This window comes from Epargyreus clarus, unplaced genomic scaffold (genome assembly GCF_041222505.1).
Source record: "Epargyreus clarus isolate Ecla_fem2 unplaced genomic scaffold, WU_Ecla_fem_2.2 ptg000029l, whole genome shotgun sequence".
Lineage (NCBI taxonomy): Eukaryota > Metazoa > Arthropoda > Insecta > Lepidoptera > Hesperiidae > Epargyreus > Epargyreus clarus.
Window position 1 is genome coordinate 10,243,383 of NW_027332235.1, and position 18,618 is coordinate 10,262,000.

The following is an 18,618-nucleotide window of genomic DNA, read 5'->3' on the forward strand; positions in this document are numbered from 1 at the left end:
AGAAAATGAAGGATATTGGATTCGCGTGGAAATACCTTAGTGCCAAGTTTGTTAGGTGTGAAGATAGATATAGTTTTGTTCTGTAAGTGTTGATTAAATATGATATATTTTGCAAGCATTTGAATACTTTTTAATTATTTTATGTTAATAAGAGTCAATTAATTAATAAATTGCTAATGAGTAGCAGTCTGGCAGAACACTATGTAAAAAGAAATAAGGATGATTTAGAGAAGAAGATGTCATACAGCGGATTGTCAGAAAAAAAAATAAAGCTGTTATTGAATCTTTTTCAATATAAAAAATAGCAATATTTAAGCATAGTACAGTTCTGACTGTTTGATTATGTCTTGAAAAAAATAGGGATGAAAAGAACACGAAGGAATGGAAGTTCAATCTGGAGCGGATAACATATGAGAATTTCGTTGAAACACCTTATATTTTTCGCCCTTTTATCCCTTAAATTCAAACCAGGTGTAGTATTATAAGGTGGTATAGTAGGCGTGGCGATGGTACTGTCACATTTTAACCAAAGAGTTCTACCTCTGGATTTAATGCGAAAACGTTTACTTATCCTCGTAACATCACTACAAATACGATATATCATTCTGATAGTATTGGACAGAATTTTTACGATCTGTCGCATAAAACTCAATGAATTCGGAAAACAATCCGTTGTAGGCTCAGATAAAAAAGAAAGACTACGCCCATATAACATTGTATTGAAGCCTATCTTGTTCTTGTGTCTCCTAACCTAATATATAACAACGTAAATATTAGTACAATATAATAGTACTACGGTTACGGTATACGGTTCTTATTATACTATTCATCCCATATTCTTCGTTATACTAAATGGAATCGGCATGATTGGGATTGTAAGTGATTCGTGTAGTCAATTGCAATTACCGTTGTTTATACTCAATCTATCCAAATTTTGCTCACCAAAGATTGAAATTTAACAGTTAGTAACTACTTCTTAGTTAAATTAGAAGTTTCTAGTATATGACTTGTCAAGTAACGACTTTTAACAATTGATTCTTAATAACGGAAGTTCTTTATTTTTTGGTCTGAGGTTATAGGATACTCCCATTGATTGCTACGAGTAAACCTATGCCATATCCCTTCAAGTTTATGTCAGCCGTGACCCTGGTTTTATTGGGCCCATAGTTCGGACCAGCGTTTAGGAGCTCATAAAACGTCATTACACGAATGAAGCCATTTATTTATACGATAGATGGCGTGCGGTTCGGGCTATACGGAACTATAGGGAACTACACGGATTTTAAATTTTACGCGGGGATCCTAGAATTTTTAAACTCTATAAAGTTATTTAGACAAGCCATCGGCTATTTGCTTATAAGATTGTTCGAAAATAATAATTTATATTACGAATAAAAAATATTAAATTATATTAAATAATTTTAATATTTCGTTTAAATTTAATTTTAATAAAAAATGTAAAGACAAGAACGATGTTGTTATTAATATTATTTTTAAATTAATATTAATGTATTAATGTTATTAAACTTTCCAATAAGAAAATCTACTTATATAAATATTTTTACTTTTTTTTATTTTCGAATTGCATACAAAGTTCCTATAAAACCTACAAATTCTACCCCTAAGCGGCGTTACGGGCTAAGAATAACTGCAAACACTAAAACTAGTCTCCGTGGGCCATTTAAGGAAATGAGAGTTTAACTTCCCGTATTTTTATTGAAGTTCGACGTTTCGAGGTTATAAGTTAAGTTATAACTTAAGTTTTACAATGCAACTTCAATTTCTGCCATTCTTAACTTAATTTTACAGCGTAATTTTAATGAGACTTGAGTTTTTAATAGCTACTTTCCACGCTATTAAATAAATTAAAATAAAATTAGTAATGCAGTAACAGTTATAGTTTTTTAAATGTTTCTCAATCTGATGGTCTGAGTTTCAATACCCATATAAAGTTATATATGAACTGATATATAAAATTAGTTATCACTTGATCCCGAACGAAGGAAAACATTGTGAGGAATTCTTTAAAAAGAAAAAAGTTTTGAAAGGCTCCCCTGAGGTATTCCCCAAGCACTATGACATGGGACTCTCCAAAAAGGTGCAAAAAAGCTCTTTGAAAGTTGGTGTTGCAAATGTACATAGGAGACACTATTTACCATCAGGAAGTCTGGTTTATCGTCACCCTTATCTATTGAAAGAATAAATCTATTTCTTCGACCAATTTACAATTTTTATGATTCCCGCTCAAAATATAACTCAAACGTCAAGAGCGTTGGTTTTCTTTTTTTGTTACCGCAAACAATTGTACCAGCCAGTGACTATATACAAGTAACTGAGAACTTATTTTTATAAAAATTACGTCGTGAAGAAAAATAATAAAAAAATGTAATAATAAAGTCATTTGAATAAAAGGCGTGTTAGTTACGTAACCACCGTTACAGTCGCACTACGAAATATTAAGATTTTTTTTTATAATATAGGGCAGCAGACGAGCATGCAGTCCATCTGATGGTAAGTGGCTACTGCCGTCCATGGACATCTGTAATTAACTCCAGATAGGATTAGATATTCTTACCTGAGGTCGGGCACAGATGTGCCGCTACCCCTGAGGACTAAGCTGGAACGCCTTGGGAAAAGTATGTCTCCCTTATGTATGTCTCACTAAGATGAGAATGTATAAGGTTGAAAACATGCATCACTATCCAATTTATTTTCCTGATAAGCTTTTCCCTTGTTACATTAAGCTTGTTACATTAAGCAATACTTTTAATAGCTCATACTCTTCTATCGTATAAATTACAATACCCCATTACGTTAATACTATAGTACCCTTATTAGTAGTAAAATCGATGCAAATAGTTAACTTTTATAAGACTTATAAACCTACTACATAAACTGCCCTTTGATTCGTAGTTTGTGCTTTAGATTATACTGTGGTGTGTAATTTGCTTTATGGCGCATAAAGTTTTATTGGTATGAACACATCCTTATTTTTTATAATTTGTTTTATGTCCTAGTGGAATGCACGCATGCAATGACGTCAGTGCATTGACTTAAAAATAAGGTTTAAAAATTGTTATTCAAATAAAATATTTTTTTTTTACTTTGAGTCCTGTCCTTATGTTCACTACATCTTTATCATGTTTACAAAAAAAAAAACAATCTTTTTGGATACATTACAGGTCTTTTTCTTAAAGAACTTATTTCATTCGCAAGTCCAAAACCTATTATTTTAGATACTAGTTTTAGTTTTTATAAAAATCAGCCACATTACTTTTGACCACTTTTCTCTTTCTCCGTATATTTTTGAATAATAATGTATATTAAAAATTTGGTCTACCTAACTTTAAAATTAAAAAAATCTCGTCCATGTAGACTTAAACCTGTCGAAAAATAATTATTTAAAAATGTCCACAGAAGCGCGTAATGGACATGGCCGTTTCAATTTTTAAACTGAAATCGACGTGACAATAAAAAAGCGACATGATCGTAACGCTTAAACAAGAGGCAATTTGGAAAAATGGAATATTTTCACGCGACTGGATCCCAGGTGCGATCGCCATTCGGAGTCGATCACGAATTCGTTTTTATCACCAATCGGGCCCTACATCTGCAGCTTTAATGATGTCCCATTGTAATAACAGTCGTACAGTCGAGTTATGATTGCCTGGTACTTCTATTTGATTTAGGGTTCATTATGGGTATATTTAAACAATGAAAATGTAGTGAAACACTCAGAGAGATGTATTCTAAAGGTTAGAATCGTTGCGTGACTTTGAAGGTACCGCCGTCACACGTTTATGCCTAATTAATCGTCAATACTTACATTACCAATTACATTACCGACATAAAATCAGTATTATTTCAAAAATACTCTATTTATTCCCACTGAGGATTCCCACTTTTGTATGTCAGAGTGGTATGGTGACCATCCTCCATGTTTCTGTAAGGTTCCTTAATTTTTGCTTATTATTAATTCTTTATTATACATACATAAAATATATAAACTTGCAGTAATATTGATAAATAATTTAATAACAATAATATGAAAATAACTTTACTACCAATAACATAAAATCTGTAGCAAAACAGAAGGGTTAATTGTGAGAATTAGACATTAAAATAATTTGCAACACAATTTTGAATACATATTTCTACCACAATAAATTTCTATTATTGTTTAAAAGGGCTATATTTAACACGTGCGCGCTAGTTTAAAACTGGTTGGTTGAATAGAAATTATGTTTATTTCTGCGAATAAGTTAACACATATTTGTATATTAAAATCATTTGAAAATAGAACAATACTTGGTTACGTTCCATTTTAATCATGGCTTTATTTAGTTACACTTTGTACCTACAAACATTAGAATCGGCGTTTTATATGGTTTTATTTATTTCTCAGATGTTAACAGTAACATCACAAGTAAAAGTACTAGTATTACTAGTAACAGTATTATGCAGATTTCCAATAAGGCATAAATAATACAATTACGTAAATCATTTCACATATAAGTACATTTCCCACACATACATACGATTACGTGAAACTTATTAAATACAGCACATTTCCTGAAACATCACCTTGTGTCTGTTTAAAGCAGTTAAACTTCAACTTGCCGATAGTTCACGTGCTCGCATACGATTCTCCCCACCTGCTAGCGCAGTACATGCAAACTTCTTGCATGCTCATTACATGAAACATTACCTTGTATCTGTTTAAAGCAGTTGAACTTCAACTTGCCGATAGTTCACGTGCTCGCATACGATTCTCCCCACCTGCTAGCGCAGTACATGCAAACTTCTTGCATGCTCATTACATGAAACATTACCTTGTATCTGTTTAAAGCAGTTGAACTTCAACTTGCCGATAGTTCACGTGCTCGCATACGATTCTCCCCACCTGCTAGCACAGTACATGCAAACTTCTTGCATGCTCATTACATGAAACATTACCTTGTATCTGTTTAAAGCAGTTGAACTTCAACTTGCCGATAGTTCACGTGCTCGCATACGATTCTCCCCACCTGCTAGCGCGGAACACGCAAACTTCTTGCATGCTCATTACATAAAACCTACCTGTTTAAGGCAGATGAGCTTCAACTTACCGATAGTTCATTTACGTGCTCGCATATTATTTGAACAGATGGTTCAAATAATATGCTAACGTGCAACATGAAAATTTCTTGCATGCAAAGTTTAGTGCAAGGAAGAAAGTATTAGTAGATGGTAGAATGCTTGGTGGTTCGATATTAGACATCATCACACAGACAATTAGGGGTTGATGATGACAGATTTCAAGGTATATCCCGAGCATAATAAAAATGTTGCTCAGCATATTATCAAACTGGTTTCATGGAAGAGTGAAGATGAGAAATTAGTAGAAAGTAATAAAGTTTGGCAATCTTATAAGTTAGTTAATTACCCAACATCAACATCACCTTAGTTTACAAATATATGGCGACAATTTTTTTCAAAGGTTATAAACGTATCGGCGACATAAACGTTACTAGAAGTAAGCTTAAACCTTTTTGTAAATAAAAATTATATATTTAACCAAAATTTTAAATACTTGTAAGTAGATTATATATTGTAATTATTTGTATAATGTACTTGAGTAACACAAGTTGCCAATAGTTGTTCAAGTTAAAGTTTTAACTTTCTCGCATACGATTTGCCGCACCTGCATCTAACTGCTACAACATTAAACTTCTTGTATGCTCATTACATTAATCTTGTGTAAAGTTATTTAATTTATGAATGCATCCGATGTTCTCTAAAACTCCTTGCTGATGTTTTAGAAATAACAAGTTCACTAACATTACAAGTTGAAAGTTTTTTAAAAGTTTTTCTCGCGCAAGTGTGTCATTCTTTGGCATGCCTTGAAGAGTAGACAAAACGACTTAATGAATTTTAACATATGAGGTGTCGTTCGATTCGTCTAATTGGGGACTACAATTTTAAGATTTTTTTGTTTTTATAATAGTTATCTAGTTTAATAATATAGAAGTACCAATCGATCATGCAGTCCAATTCACTCCAGTAAGTGGCAAGTGGTGAGTATAGACATCTATAATTAATTAACCCCAGAGAGGATTATAGTCCTATCTGAGGTCGGCCACAGATGTTGTTACCCCTGAGGACTAAGTTGGAACGTCTCGTATAAGTTTGTAATTAATGTTTTAGTATGTTTTGGAGTTTACGCAAGTATCGCGATACGGTGTTAATAAATTTAAGTCTTTAACTACATTGCAGTTTAAGTAATGTAAATTATTTTATTACACATACTAATTTTACCCCTTACTCGCTGCCATATCTATTGTAAATATTTTTTTTATTTAAACATTAAAATAAATTTTCAGTTACTTTCTTTGCTATATATATTACTTTTATATTCTTCACCAATACATAATAGTAGCAACACTAACTCACTAAAGAATAATGAATAATTTAATACAAAACTAATAATAAAGTTCCTACATAATAAATTATCTCGCGTCTCTGGAAAAAAGGTTAAGATTTTTCTACTCACCACCCTCATCAGATAATCCATCCCCCAGTGTATGTATCTAGCGAATTAATTAATTACTCAACCCTTGAGAGTAATAAACGCGGTTAGAATACTACGCGCTCCGCATTTTATAAACTTCACATATTCTCTTTATTGGAGTTTTTTTTTCTTCTAATTGAACTCTATACAAAGAAGGTCTGTTTGAAGATATGAATAAGTAATTATATTTAGGATTTGATATACGTATGACACAAATACAAGAAACGTTAGTATAGGATCTTTTACTTGTATTTTAAAACCTTTATTACTCTTGGTCTAGTGTTATAACGTTTCAGCGATAGCACTATTAAACTAGAAACTATGAAAACCCAGAAAATCCGACTCTTTAAAAGTAATAAACTGAAAAGGAAGTAATGTAGCCTATGTCACTCCTACAATTTAGACCAGTCCAACGGCACCTAGTTGTTAAAATCCGTTAAAAACATTTGTGCTTTAAGGCGTGCCAAATAATGAGATATATGTACATCCATACTCTTTAAATAGTTACCCTTCACAGTTGGGTATACATGTGTGAAAAACTAGATACTTTTATTGTAGTCAATTATAGTTAAAGTTACGAACTCAACGTAAATTAAGTCTTATTTTGTGTCCGTAATTCGAAATGGCTTAACAAAGACGTTGACAAGACGTTTTTATTGTTTAAACTCCAAAATAAAGTCTAAAAACAAGAAAAATGTGTGAAAAAATGTCGGTAAGTAGGCACAGACGCTAGCGACATCTACAACTTCACAAAAAACTTGAAACAAAACCGGACGTGACGGTACAAAAGTTTGGGTTCAGTTTTTTGTGGGACGAATAACCCATAGAGTTGTTAATCTCCCGTCTTCATTCGTCATGGTGTTTGGGTGTCACGACGTACCTTGGCCGCCACGGGATCGGAACGACGGAACTCAGGTAGATTCAATGTTTTATTAATATTTTAACTACAGATTTGAATCGTTAAATCTAAATATATATAACTCAAAGGTGACTGACTCAAAAGTGATCTATCAACGCACGGACCATGGTCCGTGGTTTGGGCTGTGCGGATCGGGCTGAAATTTAGCATGCAGGTAGATATTATGACGTAGGCATCCGCTAAGAAAGGATTTTGATCAATTCTACCCCCAAGGGGATAAAACAGGGGATGAAAATATTACTTCGTAACGCGAGCGAAGCCGCGGGCAAAAGCTCGTCGTAAATAATATGTATAAAAACTTTAATCTAATTATTATTCTTAAATTGGTAGAATCCTTTGCGATTCTATTCCATAGATAATATCGCCACAAATAGAAATGTTTGACCTAATAACATAACTGTTAAACATTGCTATGTTAAGCTATGTTACGAGATGTATGGAACCAAGAAAATATAATACGGCCCCCGGGGCCCGCGCACATGAAAAACATTTATAAACGTCAAACGAATTTCTGTTAGTTATACAATAAGAAAAAGTGTAGTGGCTGGATGTATCACGTATTCGTCTATATTGGTCTACACTACCCTTACTAAGGAACACCGTGGAGGTAACATGTAGATATCGGGTATCATATTGACTCACTAAAAAATAAACTGTCTACACTCACAGCCCCACACTAGGATTCTCTGTATCGTGGGTGCTATGGACACACACAAAGAATACATACCCAGACCCAGATCAGCTATCTAAATTAATCATTCAGATATCTGTCTGGCCGGGAATCGAACCCGGCACCCTTATCGCGTCAGACGGTTATTGTGTCCTCTACACCACGCTGGTCATCAAAATCAAAAATGGTTAAAATGTAAAGTTGTTTGGCAAAAATACTCTACATCGTTTCGAATTGATTGCCTATGGCACTTTGAGATCGGACAATCATTAACACTATTCATATAATTCATATCCCAAGACATGTATATAAACATAGTCTCAATAAAGATATCTTAATTCATCATAAAAGTTACACACACACCGCCGAGTTTCCGAAAACTTTATTAATAAATTAAATAGTTACCGCGTAACATATTTATGAGTTAATTAAAACACTGTCACGAAACATAATATATTTTAAGTCTCTGATAAGGTGAACGTCAATGTCATTAAAAGATTATCCTTTTTCGTAACTTTTAAATCTCGATTATTTTATAATGTCAAAAATGTTTTATATTTATAGCATTGCCTTGATTAACATTTAAATGGGACATGCTGAGTTTAAATAAACCTTTGTGTTGAGTAACCTTCGTAATGTATATTGGTAATGTAATTTTATTTACTTTTGAACTGTATATTTTGTAGGTAATATTGTTTTAAGGGTGGTGGAATAAATGGTTCGTCCGGGGAGATACCGTTCGTACGGGAGTTGAAGGTGGTAGAACCCTTTGTGGTTCGACTCCGGCGGCCCACCGCAACACCTATATCTGCTTAATAACAGCAGTGTTAGGCGCTGCTGTGTTCCGTTTTGAAGGGTGTGGTAAGGGAGACAGACTTTTCCGAGGCGTTCCAGCTTAGTTTTCAAGGGTGGCGGCGCATTTGTGGCCGACCACAGGTAGGAATATGTAATCCTATCGGGGGTTTACTACATCAATCCTATAAACAAATGTGCATCATAGCGGCTTTTGATCTACAAAATTACACGACGTAGACTGCGATCAGTTGGATGGGTGACCGCTAGTGATTAAACATGCGTAAGGGTGTATGAAGTTTAACTACTTGTAAACTATGACCTAAACCCTCCCCATTATAAAACCTGTGCCACGCATTAGGACGGTAATTTTGTTTTTAATAAAATCTAATTAAAAAAAAACAAACATAAAACCAAGTTGTTGGTGTAAAATTAAATATATTTAAATGTACCTAATGTGCACTGATCCTAAGATGATATGACGTGTATTGGCTGCCAAAGAATGAAGTCTTTGACGTGTGAAGGTGTCTATCGCCGCCAAACAAACGGTATAATTTGTTTTGATCGATTCACTGATTTGAATAAAAGGTTCTATAGCTTTATTAGAGTGTATTGTAAGGGATGTCAATACCATTTGTAATGTTGTACGATATACAGATAAATTATTATTTATGCTTTATATCATAGACAACGTTTAGGAACTTTTCTCTCAAACATGTATGCATAAATTTTAATGAACTATAGACATTATAGATAATGCATGTTTTTGTTTGTGTTTTACTGATAAAGTGTAAATAGTATGGGAATGACTTAATGTGAAAAAAACTAGTTGTCCATTATCTGTCTATTAACATGTTTGAATGAAATCGAATGTTATTTAAAAATATAATGTAACATATAAATTGGTATATGTCTGAGTTCTTCACAACTATTTAAAATAAATGCGATGTTTACCAATTCATACTCGGTCATAGGAAACTAGAGGACATTTTGGTTTAAGATTCAAGCCCACTAGTGGACCAGCTACGGAATGAGAGGAATTAATACTATCAAATATCTTAAAGGAATTTCGACTTGTTAGATACGTATCTTCAAACTCTATTTATCTATCCATCTAAGTCAAAGTTTCTAATTCCAAGCCTAAAAGAATAATATTCTTTCAAAATTACATGTCAATCTCAAATGCAAAGCGAAAGCAATAAAATAAAACATACTTAACTAACATAGTAATACGCCTCCGCTGTCTGTACCCATAAAGTCTAGATGTCAGGTATGAAATTTCCACACACACTGTTGCTCAACTTTACCTCGCCCTAAGGACGTAGACACATTATGCTACCAATAAATCAAATTATTCTCAGATATAACATTGAATGTTACCTAAAGTTGGCATTGAATGTCAGGTGTAAGGTTGGGTATATTGTTCTACATTTCAAGGTCAGCAAATGAATTTGTACACTGATTTCAATAATAAAAGAGGTAGTTGTGTCAACCCTATTTGTTTATGGGTTCATACCTTTTCAGCTATCGATTTTCGTCGAATTTAACACGCGATATGTCGGAATTACAAACACTGGTTTGTGACGTCATAATAAATTCTACATGGCCTTTTAATTACAAGTCTACATTGCTTGATATAATTGTATTCAACAATAAGTAGACTTCTTTGTTATAATTAAATCAACAAGTAATTTGTCAGGCGTATATTTATAATCCTTAACTCTAATTCATAATGGACACGACTTTTACCATCAAAAACCTACACACACAATTAATAAAATGAATAATGAATGGTCAGAACATTGGATAACCTGTGTTTTGCTATTGCAATCTAGCGAGGACATTAGATTACTTTGACGAATATGCACGGGCCTTTATAAACCTTTGCAACATTTTCAACAGCAAACGTTTACCAACAACAATCACACAGTGTCGCTCTTATTCAATTTTCTCTAGCGTCGGTGCACTGTGTCGCACAGTGCCTTGTGTCTACAACGCCTAGAGCGTTGAAGCAATACTAGTGTACCGCATAATTCAAAAGTACACTTCATTCGGCGCTTGTGTCGTGAATAATAAAGTTTATTTTACAGTTTTCGCGGCGAAAAGTTAAATTGGACGCGTTTTAATGTTACTGTGATGGCATGTCCCTATTCCATCTAGCGTTCACTGAGGTAATTTAACAAGTAATTTTGCTACCACTCGTATTAATTTCTAATATGTAAATTGCAAGGAAGTATTTCTTTGTAAATTCTGCTGACGCAATGCAACATGCGATTTTAATTGAATGCTAGTGAATTTTTAATTCGACGCCATTACATATGTTATGCGGTCTGTGGTTTTCTGTTCCTGACAGGATGGTCGGGTGACCGACGTCTGGTAAGGATGTTGGTCGGCCGTATTGTAAATTGGAACATGGCGGTGCGCGGGTAATATTAAAATTGTTTTTATTGTTTTAATTTTAAAATTCGTGTAAAACGTAATATTATTATTTATTGTAAACTTATTTAAGATTTAATAATTTCGTAATGGACAGTAATACATACCTACATTTAGTATTACTAGTGTAAAATTATGTAGTCTGTACAGTACTTACAGATAAATTATGTTTGTTTTTAAATATTTATTTGAGTATCATGATTTCCCACGTCCTACTTGTTCAGCCATTATTAATGAAATTTCAACTATTAATCATTTATTTTTCTAAATTCGTATGCTTTTATCATCTGTCCCTTAAAACACGAGCCAAATCAATTCAAATCAAACACTGTTTCCCTGTACATTAAATATTAAAACTTCTTAATTCCGCGCCGTAACCGCTGTCAGAGGCGAGTTTAAATCCGGCTTAATTCAAATGCGCGCCAAATTGTTTCCTACTACGACAGCCTAAAGTTCAAACTTCCCAGTAAATGAAGTAAACCGACCAAATACAAGTACGACTAATGAAGTTAAATTTCATAAAGGAAAGTTAGCTTTTCGATTTGTTCGCATGATAGAACAAACTAGAATAATGAGGGATTCATTAAACTTGTTTTGAAACAAAACGGAACGTATATTGTTGCGTGCAAATAGGAATTTAAATGAAATTAATTGAGGCTTTACGAAATTTGAAGTTGAATGAACTTAAATCAAGCTTTTAAAAAATACTTTTACGCCATTATACAGATTACTTACTAAGTAATCTGTATAATGGCGGTAATGTCAGTCTGTTCCCTTAACAATTGCGTATATTCCTTACTTAAGTACGTGTATTACTTAATTAAGTATATTTAGTGTTATTAAACTACAAGACGCAATAAAATTGTTACCACCTCGCAGGCCCATAAAAATATTGAAGTATTTTTTTATCCCTACTGCCAATTGACATTGAAATAACGCGCTGAAACAAACGACTAATCCTATTAAAAAGCAATATTATTGAAACTTCAATAAAAGAACAATATTTTCCAAGAAAGAAGTTGAAAGCTGACATTAAAAACATAATTCCTGAAATCAGCTGTTTTTGTGCGGCCATTTTGAAATGTTTCCCGCAGCGATTTTAACTTTTTAAATGTTTTAATTCCAGTCTACGTAGCGTGTTGACCTATCGCGTGCGGCCAATAGTTTAGACCATAATCCTTACTAAACTGTTACAGAACTTTTGTATAATCCTCCAAGTTTCCTTTGGGTTAATTACAGTGAGAATTACTTGCTAAAAATGCAAATTAAAAACATAAGGAATAATTAGAAACAAATGTGTTTATAATTTTTAAACGCTTGTATTTTTATCCGTTTACTCATTGTAATGAAAATGGTTTGTTTTATTGTAAAATAGAAAAAATGTTTACGTTTAAGAACAATTTCAACGAACAATATAAAATTTATTTTTATTTTCTGTTTGCTGCAAACTTCGGAACAATAATTTTAACTGAAATATAGAACGTAAAAGGAATGGTCTTTCAAATACAGATTATATTTACATTTAGCTGTCACTACAAGTACACGTGGGGCATATTTCGAACATAACTTTTTGAAATTTAAAATTCGAATGCCAAAGAATCGCGTGTCTTTCAGCCAGTGCCTACAGCACGAGATCGAAATCAAAAAGTGTTAGCAAAAGTTTTAGTGAGTTTTATATCGTTTCGAGTTTTCCGTCACGAAGGGCTTTAAATTTTTAACGTTTAAACGTGATTGTAGGTAATGAATTTCTGTAATTGGCATTATTAGTTTTTAATTGTACTACATGTATTGTTATCAGATATTTCTACTTATAAAAGAGTGACATATGACTAATTTATAACTTTTATATTATTCTGCAAATTTAAGCTTATACGCATCAGACAGTTTATTTTGATGATTGACAGGTCCTCAATCGATTTAATTGAACATCGATGAATAACGTTCAAATTCAACTGCTATAGGCGATTAATCGCACCAGCTGTTTCTTAACGACTAGTCGCACAATCCGAACATAACGGTCGTAAAAAATAACAGTTGTAATCGAACACGTATGATACGCATACGTAAACAAATTGCCGGAATCGATATGAAAAAAATCGTTAGTCATTCGATGAAAAAATCGAGTAGGGAATGAATGACGTCGCTGCCAGCTGTTTCCGCGCACAGCTGATCGAACGGATATTGGCTGTTAAAGAGAAGGTGTCTGTCTCGCTTGTGCGTATACAGCTGTCCTTGTCGCGGCTTTTAATTTTCCCCATCGTCCCCTAATGAGCGACGCTTTCGATTTCAGAAGTGAGGATCCGATGAGAACTTTTATTTTTAAATTGTTGATTGTTTAGTGATTATTTCGCTTCCTACGTTAATAACACTGAGAATGATAAATATTTTTTCACCGACAAAGATATCAATAATTTTTATTTCATTTTATAAAATGTGATATCAACAGTTTTTGTCTGAATACTGAAGTTTAATTTAAACTTATATACTCCAAGGCTGACTGACAGAAAAAATTAAAACTGTATTCCTTAACCCTTATGTAACAAAAATAAGTGCCGAGAAAAGATTTTAAAAATGTCGTCAAGGGAAAGTAAATAAAGACGAAGTTGTCACAAATAATTTTACATGTTTTCAAATTTATTCTATAAACAGTAACATTTTATCTAACGGCAAAGAATGGTACTGGCAAACAATTCAACAAAACAGTCGAAACGGGCTAAAGCAACAAAACAAAAGTAATCACCCGGAACACCGCCAGAGGGCGTATCGAACTGACACGTTCGAAATTCGAAATTGTCCCTGCGTTTGGTCGTTTACGGTACTGGCGCCGAATGTATATTTAAAAATAGAATGTAGAATTATTTGGAAAAGTTAGAAATATTATTTTGCTGTAAAATAAATGTTTTATTTATTTTATGGTCAATATTTTGTTATCCACGTGAAAACTAAATTGGATTTTTATTGAAAACCAAACAACTATGTTTTAAATAAATATTTCTTTTAAACTGCAACAAAAATAATCAATTGAAGAGGGAATAGCAAGTAATAATGAAAGTATATAAAATGGTGCTGCTAGCGGTTTAAACATACGAGTAATTTCGCGAGTCATTTGTTTGTTGTGTTTTTATGTATTGTTTAAATCATTATTATATAAAAATATTTTGACTATGTTTAGTTTAGTCCCAGCTTCGGTTAAGGTCACAAAACATCGTCCTATTTAATATTCCGTGCGTGGACCCCGGAAAATTTACCCTAATTAGACTATTTGATGTAATTTAGTTCAAATTTCTTGAGGACACTGTTTGAATCAAAATGAACTTGGTCCACTTCTGAGAAAACGTCGCAACTTTAATTTATTTATGGTATTTTTAATTAGTGACCGCTCCTTGGCTATAGTGGTGAACTGTGACTAAACTAAAGTATGAACTCAAGTAAATGTAACACGGCTAAACTTTTTCAACTTTATTGAGGGATCCTAAGCATTTTCGAAATAAATTGTATATCACTTTAAAATTTTATCTTAAAAAATTACCCCGCTCTCATCAATAGAAAGGCACACAAGTTATCATATTATATGTATTGATGTCAAAATATCACTTAAATATCATTGTATAGTTTTATTCATTAACTGATACAGTATTATAACTATCCGAGTCACCATACCGGGCTGGTATGCAAACAGTTCCGGGGTCTATCTTTGACCCGACAGGAAATAAATAGCAAATTAAGATTTCTATCACGGGTCTCAGCGTTTATTACTGTTGTAAATGCATCAATTTAATGTAAAATATCAAAAACATGATTGCAGACGAACTTGCTCTAACCCAAGAATTTACAACGCCTAATATTTTTTTTTATAATATAGGAGTAACAGACGAGCATGCAGTCCATCTGATGGTAAGTGGCTACTGCCGCCCATGGACATCTGTGATCAACCCCAGATAGGGTTAGATATTCCTACCAGAGGTCGGCCACAGATGCGCCGCTACCCCTGAGGACTAAGCTGGAACGCCTCGGAAAAGTATGTCTCGCTTACCACACCCTTCAAAACGGAACCCAGCAGCGCTTAACACTGCTGTTATTAGGCAGAAATAGGTGTGGCGGTGGTGCCGCCGGAGTCGAACCACAAAGGGTTCTACCACCTTCAAATATAGTAAAGCTTACAATTACCAACATAAACATACTAAGCAATAATTAGATTTACTCTTTATTTGATATCTTAAGAGCAAATATATAAGGGCCACATAATTTGGTACTTCATTTCGGTAAAGCATCTTTTTACGGGGCACTTCTGACTTGATAACTTCGTTTTAGTGCCACCAATACTTTTTCATGACCCTTTATTAAGTTATGTAACTAGTAAAAGTCCTTGCTAGTAATTTTGAGAAAATGTGAAAATCAAATTGGGTATGAATTTTTAATATGAAATTTGAGCTTTTTGTATTAAAATCCTGTGCTTATGGTATGAAATAAAATGTCGCGCATGAGGCGTTCCAATTTAGTCTTTAGGTAAGCTTTAAGCTCCGTAAAGGTATTTAGTAGATTCATAAAAAAAAATGTAACAAACAATTTATAATAGGCATTTAAATTGGATCATACAAATACGTCTACATTTCGTACTTTGTGGACTAAACTTCTGATTCTGATTTTGACCCTAACTCTGATTTTGATTCTAACTCTGAAAACCCTTGTCCAACAGTAAGACAGTAATGACAATACTAAAAAAAACTGTATAATTATTTTAATAAAGAATATAAATCACGGATCCCAAAGCTAAAATATAAAGAACTAGATAGGTATAAATAGACATGCCGCTATTTTAAATTACCTCAATTGAAACAAATTATACATTTCATGTTATGTATATGAATATTTAAATTTGCTAAGGTTTTTGTTAATGATTTCATTAATTTTCTTAAATTACTTCTCTTTAAATTCCAAGCCCAAATTGGCCAGATTAGATAAATAACTGCGTAACGAAGAGCACGTAAAAATTTTATTCGACTCCACTTTAATAACTAGAGCTACAGCCCTGCCTTAAAAGCGCAGTAAAACGAAAAAAGATTCCCCTTAATAAACCAGGGCTGCCATCTATACTAATATTATAAAGAGGAAAACTTTGTTGGTTTGTTTGATTGTAATAAATAGGCTCAAAAACTACTGGACCGATTTTATAAATTCTTTCACCATTCGAAAGCTACATTATCCACGAGTAACATAGGCTATGTTTTATATGATATGAAATATATTTGATAAATAGATTTTGAGGCGGTACAAAGTTTGCCGGGTCATCTAGTATTGTATAATTGGATACAAAGACTGTATAATATGGTTAACGATGGGTTGACATTTAAATTATTATTTTGGATTTATGTTCTGGGTTTGGGTGTTTGTGTACTTTGTGTGTGTGAAGTGTGAACACACCCGATTCAATAAATCCTAGTGTGGAGCTGGTGTAAAAAGCATCTGGCTATCAGTTTAAATACAGTATGGCGTAATATGTCACCATAATTATGTCTTTGTATTTTTTCTGTATAATGAGCTAACCGGTATAATTAAATACAAGTTAAATTAAAAAAAGCAACGAAAGTAATTAATAAAATTTAAACGAGTGACTATGAAGTAGCATAAGCAACCCTTTATATACAACTGCTGGGCAATACTTCTCCCAAAGGTGACAATTTATTGAAAACACTATAAAACTTATTTTAGGAATTATTACTTGATAACACCTTAATTTGTAATACAATTATTATAATTTATACAAATTTGTTTTTATACTAAAATTGGATTTTGTACAATTGTTTTTGTACCGGCATCCCTGTATCTATTTTGAATGCGCCTTTGTAACGAGCTGTGTTTTATTTGTGCTCCCAATTTCTTTAACAAATCCTCTAATATTCTTCTTCTTTTTCCAGGTAAGTGCTGTTACCAGAATCCATGTCGAAATCCGCTGAGGTAATTATCTGGGAGAAAATAATAGGGAATATGGAATATGAATAATATGTAACGAAATAATTGGCTTCGATAACGTTGCTTGAACCGTTTTTATACAATTTGAATATCGAATAATGAGAAGGAAATATTTATTTGAAAACCCTGAAACACTTCAAGAATGTGGATTTTTTGTACGTGTTCTTAAATTTAAGTACATTTTCGTATTGGTGATGGAAGTTTCCAGCTGGAGATGCTGTGAAAACTATTTTTCAGTAGATTCAGTAGTGCCTATCATAGGACTAACAGTTGAAAATACACAGTTACAAGAGATGCTTTCTACACACACAGCCCCACAATACGATTCCCTTAGTTGTGGGTGCCATGGACACAAAGACAAATACACAAATTTCCAGATTAACCAAAATTCATTCAGATATCTCTCTGGCCGGGAATCGAACCTCCGCCACGCGGGTAGTCAAAATCAGTTGTCAGTTACGAAATTATACTTCTTTTCACCACTAAACTATGAGAGCATCAACATTTACAGCGAGACTAATTGAAGAGGTTGTGGAGGCTCATAAAACCCCACCAATGTCAACAGTTACAACCCCCCATAAATCCGATACAAATCAGACAATGTCCTCGAATATCCCAAATATTTACCAATTAGCGTATTTACCTTCGTTTACTAGTTCGAACAGAAGCGTTTGATGATTAAGACGTGCCTGCGTAAATAAATTTATATTTACCTATACAAAATTATATTTACCATCTTAATTAACGTTCGTTACGCAACGCAAGTGGCGGTTGTTTTGAAATTCATATAACTTTCGAAAATTAAGCCTCGGATTGTCAAAGCGTAGTCGAAATTGTTAAAATTGGTAACGAGTAAGAAATGTTCTTGTTATTTTATCGAGTTGTTGGATTGGAGAACTGAGATACGAAATGATGCTTAGAATTTTGGTTTTTCTCAATAAAAATTCGTCTGTCTCTGAAATCTCGATCTAATTTAATTAAAAGTTCCTGATTATCCATAACTGAATGAGTTTATAGTACGAAACAAGAAAGACAAGAATAACAAACAAATCCGAAAATATTATTTATTTTATGCTATAGGGCATATATACTAAGGATACAACGTTATCTAGAGCAGCAAATAGTCATCTAGATTTTTTTCATGAAATCTCTTTAGTTCATGTCCACGGTGTTCATTGCATAAAACCTCCCCACTAAGCAAATTTGACGCATTTTCAAGTAATTAATCCCTATTTATTTTAATGTATCATTTTTCCAATAACATTTATCACTTAAAGACTT

At 33.1% G+C, this 18,618-nt stretch overlaps 1 protein-coding gene across 5 annotated transcripts in view; it reads left to right on the forward strand.

Annotated features, from left to right (window-relative positions):
• brat (tripartite motif-containing protein brain tumor) overlaps positions 1-18,618 on the forward strand; it is a 636,751-nt gene that overhangs the window by 578,476 nt on the left and 39,657 nt on the right. Inside the window, exon 4 of one of the 5 annotated variants that reach the window (XM_073089638.1) lies at positions 17,283-17,322. The exons of the other annotated variants lie outside the window; for them this stretch is intronic. The gene's annotated coding sequence lies outside the window, so the exon portion shown is untranslated. The remainder of the gene's footprint in view (positions 1-17,282; positions 17,323-18,618) is intronic. 5 annotated transcript variants of the gene reach the window in all.